Source organism: Motacilla alba, chromosome 5 (assembly GCF_015832195.1).
Source record: "Motacilla alba alba isolate MOTALB_02 chromosome 5, Motacilla_alba_V1.0_pri, whole genome shotgun sequence".
NCBI classification, from domain to species: domain Eukaryota; kingdom Metazoa; phylum Chordata; class Aves; order Passeriformes; family Motacillidae; genus Motacilla; species Motacilla alba.
The window spans coordinates 1,523,934-1,536,440 of record NC_052020.1 but is presented as its reverse complement, the minus strand read 5'-3'; positions in this window follow the sequence as shown (position 1 = coordinate 1,536,440).

Below are 12,507 nucleotides of genomic sequence, written 5' to 3'. Positions count from 1 at the left end.
TGTTTAATGAGTTTTGAATATCTAAGCAAAAATATGTCTTGAAAATGTCTGTGACTTTTCTGCAGGGTTTTGGGAGTGCATTAGAAGATCTGAAAATTTGTCATCGATTCATTTGTAACAGTTTAGTTATGCTGACATTTGTGCAAGACTAGTACTGAGTTGTGCCATAATCTGACTTTTATAAATGTTGATTAGTCTCTGCCTCTTATCTTCTTGATATCCAGCAGGTGGTACTGTTGACACAAAAATATCCTGCATTTTACAAGATGATAATCACACCTTCAATTTCCTGTTTTGGTTTGCTATTACAGGCAGTTGTATTATTTCTATTGCATGTAAATCTGGTGAGAGAAACCAGTTCTGGCTGATAGTTTATAAAGTTATCATGCCTATTTAATTATATAAAAACTAAAACTCATTCATGATTAAATTATGGTTGGATTTTAACTTGGGACTGTTCAGTTACTTATCATACCTTGCAGTTATTTGAATTTTAAAATTTGGGACTCTTTATTGAAGAGAAGACAGGTGCCTGTGGGAGTGGCCATGACAGGGACTCCATGAGATGGTCAAAGAATCTGATTTTATTGTGGGATACAAATGCTTATATGATATTTTAGAAGGCTAGTAATGTTTTACTGCAATGACTGGGTTAAAAATCACATAAACAAACTTATGCATTTTACAACATTTCTTGCTTGCAGAGTTTGATGTAATTCTCTTTTTATGGTAAACCCATCTGATTTAATCTTCTTGCAATCTTGATGTCATCCTCAAAGTTCTGTTTGCTATTGCCAAAGCATCCTGTTATCAAATCTCTTATGCTAACCAGGACCAAAGTCCATCTGTCCCAATATCCCAATATTTTGGGAATCAGAAGTTCTTGCTTTTGTTACAGGAAATTCTTAAAGCAGTAAAGACATAGACCGCTTTGCAGGAAAAGCAAAGGACAAAAAGCACAGCTTAGTGCCAGGCCTTCTGCTGGAAAAAAAACCTGCAGCATCTGTGGATGCAGACCTTTGCACATCTTTGTGGCCCTGATGTTACTCACAGTCGTTAGCCACCAGTTTAAATGTCAATAGGAAGCAAGTGAGTCAATGCTGTCACTGGTTCCATGGGAGCAGGTGCAGCCCTGATGGTCAGTGATGTGTGGCTGCTGTCTGGTTGGGTTAGCAGGGCTCCAGGGCTGACACTCTCCACAGCAGTTCCACTCAGTCAGTCCCACTTTGCTGTTACTTCTCTGCCTGTATGGTTACGTGCCACCATCCTTGCAGAGTGGTAAATTAAAGGGGACAATCAATTTCTGTCTGTAAAAGAGCTCTTGTATCTCTGTAAATGCCACTTCCAATACAGGTGAGTATACTTGTGGAGTCCTGTTGGTTACAGACCAGCAGGTCAGGCTGGAAGTGAGCGTTTCCACCTCTGTAATGGCCTCTACAGGACCATTTAGGTACTTGTATTGGTTTTGCATGGCCTGGTTTTCAGTAGTAGGGGGGCTGCAGAGGTGGCTCCTCTCAGAAGCTGCTGGAAGCTTCCACTATGTCCAGCAGAGCCAATGGCTGATGGTTCTAAAAATGGACACGCTGCTGGCCAAAACAGGACAAGGAGAGAGGTTGCCTCTGTGATGACATATTTAAGAAGAAAATCAAAACAAAGTCACATGGTTTTTGCTTCTAGTTAGAAAAGAGGAGGAGTAGGAGAACATGAGAAGGAAACAACACGGAGACACCAAGGTCAGTGGAGAAGGAGGAGGAGGTTCTCCAGGTGCCAGAGCTGAGATTCCTCCTCTGCAGGCTGTGGTGATGACCATGGTGAAGCAGCTGTGTCCCTGCAGCCTGTGGGGATCCATGGGGGATGCAGAGATCCACCCACAGCCTGTGGGAATCCACGGGAGATGCAGAGATCCACCCACAGCCCGTGGGGAAGGTGCCCATGCCAGAGCTGGTGGATGCCTGGAGGAGGCTGTGATCCAGTAGGAGACCCAGTGGAGAGAGGGGGCCCTGCTTCCAGGCTGGAGCAGCCTGTCCTTGGAGGACTGCACCCCGTGGAAGAGTGACCCATGTCACAGCAGATTTGGGAGGACTGTGTGCCTGTGGGGGGAATTCAGGTTGCAGCAGGTGCGGCAGGGCTGCTGCTCGTGAGAGTGGACCCACGCTGGAGAAGTTCCTGGAGAACTGTCTCCCATGGGAGGGACTGCACGGCCTCACAGGGAAAGGACTCCTCTCCCTGAGAACTGGAAGAAAATCTTGGTGATGAACTACCAAAACCCCCATGCCCTGTCTCCCTGCACTGTCGGTGGGAAGGAGGGAGGGACTGGGGGAGGTGTTTTAAGGACCTATTTTACTTCTCATTATTCTCCTCTGATTCTGTTGATAATAAATGCACTTTGCAAATTTAAATTGAGCCTGTTTTGCCCTTGAAATATTTTTCCCAGTCCTTATCTCACTCATGAACCCTTCATTATTTATTTTTCCCCCTCTCTGCTTCCCAGCTGTAGCAGGGGAGGGTGAGTGTTCAGCTCTGGTGGGTGTCTGGTGTTGGGCCAGTGTCAAATCACAACATTACTCTATAAATTATGTACAAGTGAGCCAATAAATTCTGCTCCACTTCAGGCATGCTGAACAGATTGGAGTTGTCAATGGTGCTCATTTTAGATCCTCAGCTGCTTTTGTTCTGGACCCTTTGTTCTTGATGGCAGCCATTTGTATAGTCTTCCATGCAAAGCATGGTCACTGGAGTCCCTGGCTCTTAGTATGACTGTAAGGAATCAACAATGTGACTGATTATTATTATTCATAATATTTTTTTTATATATGAGGAGGTTGATTGCCTTCACAAAGATCATGGAGTCTTAAAACATAAGTTCTATGTCACCTCAGTACTTTATAGTACTTCCACTGGCATTCATGATGAAAAAAAATAAGGTTTTTTTTTTACTGCTTCTACCTTAGGATCTTTTTTTTATAATAAATTGATTGTGGGCCACAAGAAAAGAGATGGTTGCAGAGGATGAGCACAATTAAGTGACTTAGTATTTTGAGTTGTCCTTGAGGATCTTTCAAGAGTTCCTTCTGACAAGAACCTTAGATTTCTACCTTTCTGGAAACATTTGACGAAAGATTTCCAGGTAGTAGCTGGTTTTGGACATTTTGGAAAACTACCTCTTAAATCCCTGATTTAGACAGAATTTACAATGTATGTCCTTAGTAGAATATTAGCAGTGAAAGAATAATGAACTTTAATTTTTCCTTCTACTTAGATGGAATTCACCCAAAATGTAGGGAAGGACATGGGATCTGTAAGGAGCAGTTAGATAAATATATACTTTTAATAGTTCATGGCAGATTAAATGTACTAATTCTCAATAATGTTGAGGTTTTTTTTTAAAGACGGTAGCAAGGTTTGTTTTTTAAAATTTATTTATTCTTCAAGCTTTCTAACCAGAAATGAGCAAATATGATGTAGTGCTTAATTCTAATCACAGATGCAGATATTCATTGTTCACTTCATGAGTTTCCTCAAATTTCTTTTTACATTTTAGCATAGAGGCTACTGTGAATGTCAGACTGCAATCCAAGCACTATAAGGTCTCTGAGAGTACAGTTTTTGTTGAGATCCATGAAAACTGAGCTTTTTTTTTTTAAAGCTATACCTTAACTTGCTTTGTAAGCTTTAAGCTTTCAGCTAATCTTCATAGTTTTCCTTCCTCAGCAATGAATCTCCTTTTATTAGCTTCACATCTTTCTTCATAGATTGTCACAACTGCTCCACAGAAACATGACAGCTTTACAGCTTAAGGATGTTGCTAGTTGGTGGCTACAAACATGCACACTAAATGCAAGCCTTTTGTTTATATCTTTTCCTTATGTGCAAAAAAGCATATGTATGAAGCACTGGAAAGTCTGGAAAAATTCAGTGTAAAACTCAGTAGCATCATATCCTTGAATAAAATCTGTAAAAGCATATAATGATAAAACCCTGAATTCTCGTGAAGCTCCCTCCCAATTTCTAACTAAACCAAAGAATAGGTTATAGGTACTGTGCTGAGCATGTTGATAAGATGCTTTTGTCAGTCCAGAGTACCTCAGTTAGACAGTAATTAGGGACTGCAAAAAGAACATCTGTTTACAGTTACCATGTCTAAGCATAAATTTGCTTCATAAACTAGCTTCTGTGTAAGTACAAGGGCAGTTAAAACTAAGAGGAAGATGTCACTGCTTTTCAAGGTCAGCTTGAACTCTGCTTGCCTTTGTGCTGCGACACAGTCTGCAAAATCACTGTGCACTGACTGACTCCTTTCCAAGCCATACAGCAATGCATATGCTTCCTCCCTCAAGCATGTTAGCAGAGGTGGACTTGGAGTTATTTGCTATAAAATGAATTCTAAAGCAAATAAAAATTTTCCCCCAACTGGATGACAATGGGAGCGGATATTCTTGGCTTTTATAGATTCTGCTTAATTTCTGCAGGCACCTGATATTCTCTAGCCCTGCCTGGGGCACCGCTTTCATATCTTGAATATGGAAAGGAATTAAGCTCTTGCACATCTTGCTTCTGCATGTCAACTAACCCTTACCAGTTTGACACAGCTTTACAGAGTGTTCCCAGCTATGAAGTCTGGATTCCAAGAGACTGGTACAGCTATAAAGCACCCCATTACAAAAAATATTCAGTCTGAAATTTTGTCCTGCTCAAATTTGGCTTGATACTGCTGCTCTAACACTGTCTGGTTCCTTTTCTTCTGGTTGACCACACACTAATATGGGTCACTCCGTAGAGTTGCGTCTTTAGACTTGAGAAATGCTTTGACCCTAGCCAAACAGAGGGCATAGAAAAAGGGGGCTGTGAGAGCAGGGACATGTTACAAAGTCTTCTACGGGGCTCTTGTTTTTTTTTATACATAACTGAACTTTTTGTGTGCATTTGCATTGTTGGGTTTTTTATAAAAAACTCATTAGCTTCCTTATTGGGAACACTTGGATTCACTCACATGTTTTAAATAAGCGTTGCAGGGATAGGGGGAAAAACAAAAAGGGAAGGACACAAACATGCATTTCTTTTTCTTTCATGCTGGAAATGTGACTTAAAAACTAAACCTTTACCTGAAGACAAAAGTAATACAGATTTTCACTACCAAAAGAAAGCATCACAAATTGATGCTTGCAGTCAACACAAGCTGGAATGTCTGACAACATACTTGACTAAAATCTACCACTTTTCTCTTTTTTTTTTTTTTTTTTTTGTGTAGAATTGTCTTGGTTTGAAAAGACAAGTGTCTGCTAAGGAAGGCAGGAGCCTCCCTAGAAATGGAAAATGTAAACCCCCTCCCTCCGAACTGTTATCATTTTGAAATTAAGGGGCTCTCAGGCAAAGATATGGGAGTAGGAAGAACAGTTCCTTATTAGGAAAAAGAAAGAAAAAAAAAAAAAAAAAAAAAAAAGCAGTGATACAAAACAACACTGGCAGAGTCAGAATATGACCTGATCCCCTGTGGGTCAGGGTGGTGGCAGCAGTCCCATTAAATGGTGGCTGCAGCCCCCCTGCAGTGACAGCTGGGGTTCTGTTGAAGCAGTGATCCTGTAGAAGGGTGGAGTTCTCCTCTGAAGATCCAGTGGTGATGTAGATGGGCCTGGTCTTCTTCTGGGAATCTAGTGGAAAAGAAAGCTGCTCCTCTGGGAATCCAGTGCAAAAAGGTTGCCTGTGGCGTTCTAAATCTCAGATAATATCCAGGTAGGAATGCTTGGCTCCTCCCCCGGGGCAGAGCATCTCCCCATGGGATGGTGTAATTTTATCAGTCATGCAGTGACACTCACTGGCCCATTAACAGAAGATATTTTCTGGAGGCAGGATTGGTTGTGGAAGAGATAAAGAAAACTCCTCCCCTGTTTTTAACAAGTGGCCCAATTAACAGAAGATAACTGCCCCACATCTAACAGATGGCAATAGAATGCACACCCCCAGCCACATCTTGCATTTCCAACCTAAGACAAGAATATCAGACTAGATCTTAAGGATAAAACTCTTAGTGATATATAAATTAGTCTGCCACCATGGGTGCATGTTCTGACATAAATAAGAAATGTAAGGTAACATGTGATTCCATGAACATACCAATACTTCTTTCCCTCGATTGTGTCCTTAAATCAAGAAAAGAAACATACCTAAACTTTACCTAGACAAATGGACTGTATCTAGTGATAAATACATGAATAATGATTGTCGGTTTTCGTTTACAGTGAAATGCTACATCAAAGTCAAATAAATAGAGAATAGGAACTGGAAAACTAAAGGTGAAAACCAATGATATAACATGACAATGAAGTTCTAGGAAGTTCTAACAATTAAATTGCCAGAGTTATATGGGAAAGCAAGAACATTTGACACACGGGTAGAAAAAATACAATTCTGGTATGTTGGTTAACAATGAATGAACCATGTAATGGCTTTATTTTTTAATTTGAAATAGCATGATTTGAAGAAAAAATTCATAAAATTATGTAAAACTTCTGCTTTCCTCGTGACTGACTATATTTAGTGAAGGCTCTATGAATAATTGGACAAAAATCATCACACAGGCCATATAGGTTTCATCCTATTAACCACAGTGAAAATCAGGAAAGATGTGGTTAACTTTCAGAATTTTGCTGATGTATTGTGTTGCCAATAAATCTTGTTTCTGTGAATTATCTTTATTCAGTGGTGTTTCCAAAAATGGTTACCATATTTTTCAGGGCACATCAGTGTCTGTGAATGCGAATGTTTTAATCCCATACTAGAAGAGAATGGCGATGAGAAGAGGATTTAATGTTCCCAGGCTTTTATTGTCTCTGATACCCATTCATGGTGGATCAAATGTGTTCTTGTTCATTACCAGCTTTAAAACAGATCAGCAGACAATGAGCCTTTCCAGGGAAACACTGGACTTGTGCAGTGATTAAGATGCCAGCCAGCCCTTGGCAGCTCCTGGCCAGCACTGGGAGCACATGGGAGATTTTGTGACTGGTTGAGGAGAAAAAGCTGTGCAGGTGGAAAATGTGGAAGAGTAAGTGGCAAGCATAATTGCCTCAGGCTGAGTCCTTAAAAAACTAAAAATTCCTGGGCAGACCAAGATCTCCCACAGGACTCAGTAGGTGTGTTGGTATGATGTGTATCCATTCCATAGGACTTGCACATTAATGACTTCCAAATGACTTGTGTGAAAAAGGCATAAATATGTGTATGTATCTCCAATATTTATTAAATATCTATTTTATAATTCAGATAACACAATAATTATGTAATATACATTTTACATTATATATAATATATTAGGTATTATAGATATTAAATTTATTATATATTGTATGTATTATGTATATATTTATAATATCATTAAGAGGTTGGAAATTTTAATTGGAATAGAAATGGGTCATATTGTTCTTCAGATATATAACTAATTGTCTTGAGATTTTTCCAGAATGAACTATAACTGATTTGTTATGGCTGTGTATCCTGCATCTTTGCATAATAATTAATCTAAGATATTTGGGGCTTTACTTGTTCTTTTAGAGCTCCTCTTACTCTTCATTGAAGATATAAATACAACGCAAACCTCATTTATCAAATTTGTTAATCTCTGGATTAACGGGAACTGTTAACTGACTTGCAGAGCTTGTTTTGAGAGCTATTCAGTTTCACCTCTTTCCTCATTCCTGATTAAGTAGTGATTTTTAGGATTACTGCATAGTTTAAATTCTTTTCAGCATAGAACCATTGTTCTGGAGACTTTCTATGAATTGTAGCAGAAGTAGTGCTGCATTTTCATTTACTTGTAAATGCTCATTGGTTTTAATACTTTTATTTTATACTCACTATTCCACTTTAGTACTCTTGTAAAATACTGGACACTACTGTTTGTGTGAATGAGAAGATGTGGGTCTGAGTCGAGTTTCATCTCTGAAGTTCGTCTAATTAAGCAAGCGCTGTAATTTACAAAGGAGTGAAAAAATCTCAGTAGAGTTGTATTTTCCTTTTAGCCTAGTCCAGTCCTTTTTTTTATCTGGGCCAGAAAATGGTTTTATTAATGCATAGGTTTGAATTAATTAAATGGTATTTTTTCTTCTTTAATTAATTCCATAATGAAGAATCCTTTGGCATTTAACAGAAAAGAGACCAATAAGGTTTTCTACATAAATTACTTTAGAAAGGTGCATATTTTAAAGGAATAATCTATTTTTTAAGGAAGGTCTTTGAATCCTATCCCAGAATGGTATTGCAGTTACAGGATTTTTAATTCAATACAAGGAGATACTTTAGGTTGATTATATTTGTGACATTTTAATATAACCTCTCAAAAGTGTTTCCATCATAAGATGTTCTATTATAATATAAGTTGTAACATTATCTTTCAGGTGAACCAGTTCTGCAGATATGAATTGAAAAATGTTTGGTTTGTTTTAGTAGAACCATAACAGAGATAGGAAGGGAAGAAATTACTCTTACCTTTTTGGTGTTTAAAATGTGCATGGCCTTGGCTGACCATGACCTGGAATGACACTTTGACTTTGAACCATGCTTGGCTACATGAAAAGCTACCAGCTGCAGGCACAGTCATTTAAGCACTTAAATATAAAAGATGAATGAAATGTAACCTGGCAATCTCTCACACATTTTAACAGGTGTCCAAACACATTTAAAAAAATGTCTTTTGAAGTTTTTGTTAAATTACGTGAGATGCCTACATATATTTAAATAAAATAAATTAATATTTTTATTCCTAAGAGAGGAACTATGACTCCTTTTCTGTCTATGACTATATATTGGTTTATCAAGCCCAGCCAACTTGTGAAAATAGATTTACTGTTGGTATCACAGCTGTTTGTCCTTGGCTGAGCAGCCTTAAAATATTTTTGATCATTACATATCTACTTAGAGGTTTAGGATTAGCTGCCCCTTTGGCCTTTTCAGGAGAAAATATGTAACTTTTGGGGGATCAAAAAAAAAATATTATGCCTAGTGTGCCTAATAAGAAAGGGGAGAGTGTTTCTGTTTTTTGCAGTAACTCAGCTGAATTGTGGAAAGAAAATAATTATTTTATATTATGGCTTTGGGTCATAGGAAAAAGATTGCTTCTGAGAGCAGATGCTGAATGTCAGTGCTGCCTCCCTTACAATCCCATCAGAGACTTGGTGGCAGAAAATAGTCTTGAGTGGTTGAAAGTGTTTTAAATGTTAGAAAGAAGAAGCTGAATCACACCTACATCCTGCACCATCTGACACATGCCTCAATCCTGGCCTGTGCTTAGTGAAGGGATACATGATGCTTGCTGTTTAACAATCCATCATGCCTTTACCCTTTTTGCCCCCCTTACTTCCCTTTAGGACAAAAGACATCATTCAAAATTTCTAGGAAAGTGTTCCATAGCAGAATTCAGCACACATTTAATCCTTATTTTGTTAGCCAGTCTCTTGCCAGAAAGTGACTAACTTTCTCCTTGCCAGAGTCTGCTTTGATGCCTAACTTACTGTCCCTCTGCTAAACAAAAGTCTTAGCATCCTATTTTCAGGGAGGTTGTTTTTAAGTGAGGGACTGCAATGCCATTTCTGAAATCAAAATCACTTTATAATTATATCTCTATACTGTAAAAAGACTGATCACAGTAGAATACAGTGTTCATATGCCACGATGAGTATGGAATGACTTCAGTGTGCATGACAGCCTGTAGCTATGGGCCTTGATTGAATAATTTTTATTCTAGTGAGTCTTTAAAAAAAAAAAAATTCCTCCCAGTTCTTTCTTGTCATCAAGTCTGAGATGCTAAACTGGAGATAACAACGATTTTCTGAAAGTTGTCTATTATTAAAAAGTCAGAAGTAGTAAGGGTTGAATATTCAGCTTGTGCAGAATAGTAGCATCTGCAACAGAATTGTGTCAGAATGGCAGGATGTGCATAGCTGTCCTGGATTCTGCCAAGCTGCTCTTTTCCTCTAAAAAAGCTAAGATCCAACAGATAAGAATAGTCTCCAAGTAAGGGCTCACTGTTCCCTGGAATATCTCTGGAAACACTCTGGAATACTTCCAGAGTAAAGGAAATAATTTTGAGCCCTAGGAAGTGTCAGTCTTGGAATGAGGAGGGAAGGTTTTGTCACTGAGATTGTCATTGGTCGAAACAGCCTTGGGAAGGAAGCTTGTGCTGACAGCATGCTTGGGGGAGCAGAGCTCCAGCTGGAGCTTGTGCCAGTCACCTCTTTACAGCCATAGTCCTGGATCAATGTCTAATGTTACTCTTTTTCATTTGTTTGTTGCATAATAAAGCTACAGGACTCCAGCAGCACCTTGGGCCTTATTGAGAAGGTGATCTCAATATTCATGAAAATGGGAAGACTAGGAGCCAAGTTAAGCACGTCGTCTTGGGCTGAATTTGGGTTATCTGTTTGATACAGGGGATTTTTCTGTTGAAATTGTTGAAATAAGGATGTCCAGAGAAGGGCAGCAAGGCTGGTAAAGAGTCTGGAACACAAGCCCTGTGAAGAACGGCTGGGGGAACTGCGGGTGTTTAGCCTGGAGAAAAGGAGGCTCAGGGGAGACCTTATCACTCTTTGTAAAGGTGGCTGTCGTCAGGGGGTTGGTCACCTCCCAGGCAACAACTGACAACGAGAGGACAGATGCACATGGGGAAGCTTAGGTTAGACATCAGGAAAAAATGCTTCACTTGAAGAGTGATTGGGCACTGGAATGGGCTGCCCGGGGAGGTGGTGGATTAAATATCCCCGGACATGTTTAAAAAAAGACTGGATGTGGCACTTAGTGCCATGGTTTAGTTGATGAGGAGGTGTTAGGTCATAGGTTGGACTTGATGATCTCAAAGGTCTTTTCCAACCTAGGTAATTCTGTGATTCTGTGATCTGTCTATGGGTACGTTATCAAAGTTTAGTCCATGGACCCAAGCAATCAATGCTGTCGTGGAATGATTTTTTATGGAGTTGACCTGTGTCTAGTACGGTGGGGAAAATTAAACAATAATATATTACAGCCAGCCAGACACAGGCTTTATTGTTAGACAGTGTGATGTATGGTGAGGGAATGAGAGGGCTGACTAGAATTTTATTGTGGGCTCTCATGCCTGTGAACCTGGGCAGAACACTTCCCTGGGCTTCTCTGTGCCATGTCAACATCGTGGCATAGGGCTCCACTGCTTGCTACAAGTCACTACCCATCTCCTCTTCATCACTGTGTGTTCAGTAAGGAGGCACCTGGGGAAATTCTTCTATATGTTAAACACAAGAAATCTTTCATAAATGCAACATCCTCTAGTTGCTTTGCCACCACTGAGAGTGACCTCTGGGTCAGAGAAAACTCTTTACATTTTCAAATTTAGCCTTTTTTTTTTTTTTTTAAGGATGTTTGTAAGCATCTTTTGTGCTTGAGATGCCTTGACATAGCAGACAAAATACTGAGCAAATGCTTTTGAAGATCAAGACAGGAAAAAAGGATATCCTCTTGTCCTTGAAGATTGGAGTATTCTTATCCAGGAAACCTGAGAAGTGATCAGTATGCTATTTAATTCTGACTGCTAAATTAAAGAGACAAAGCAATCCCCTAAAATTATTACAAGGTAAAATAATAAATAAATTGAGGTTAGAAATGTTCAGATTAATTTTGCTACTGGTTTTTTTCTTCAGCTTAATTTCTGTTGGTTGTTAGGAGTATTTTGAGTGCAAAATACTTTGTACTCATGTGTGAACTGTATTTTTTGAGTTCATTTTTCAAACCAGATGTGCATTACCCTTTACTAAAAAGAAATCTTCAGCTTCTTGTTTTGAACAGTGTGAAATTCTGTCCTTATATACTTCTGTAACCTGCTCTATGGGGTTGATTTTGGTGGAGTTATGTTCATCAGAGATTTGCACCAACCTTGCAGCTAATCTAATATTAGTTTATGTCTCATAAGTTTATTGTTTGCAATTAGAAGTATTAGGTTGGATGTTATACTAATTTTTCACTGAAAAGAACCTGCAGTGCCTGGGTTGCTGGCTGAGCTAGTGACAGCAAGAGGTCCATGAGTGCCTAAGGCCCTCATTTCAGGTGAGAATGTTCCTGAAGTACACACCTCATCCAGATGTCATAGGGCTCTAAAACATAAAATGAATTATAAAATTCCGAGTCAACATCAGCACACTTCTTGCACTGGGGCAAATCCTCAATTCTGTTATGCTTTTGTCATTAAAAGAGTTTTTTTTTCCATTGTCCAGAAAAGCTGCAGAGGCTTGGTATAAGCTAGAGGCCAGAGAAAGCTTCATGGAGTCTTCCCACCTGTAACAGCACTCCCTTTTCAATCCTAGTACTTCTTGAGAGTGTAATGTAGCCTTTCTGACTCAAAAATACATCTTTTATTTTTATTTCAGCTACTATTTCCAATGCATCTTCCATCATAGTATTTTAGCATATGAATAGCCCCAGTGACTGCATGTTGAATCAGATCAGGGCTTACAATAGGACATCTGTCAAGAAAATATGCTTACTGATAAT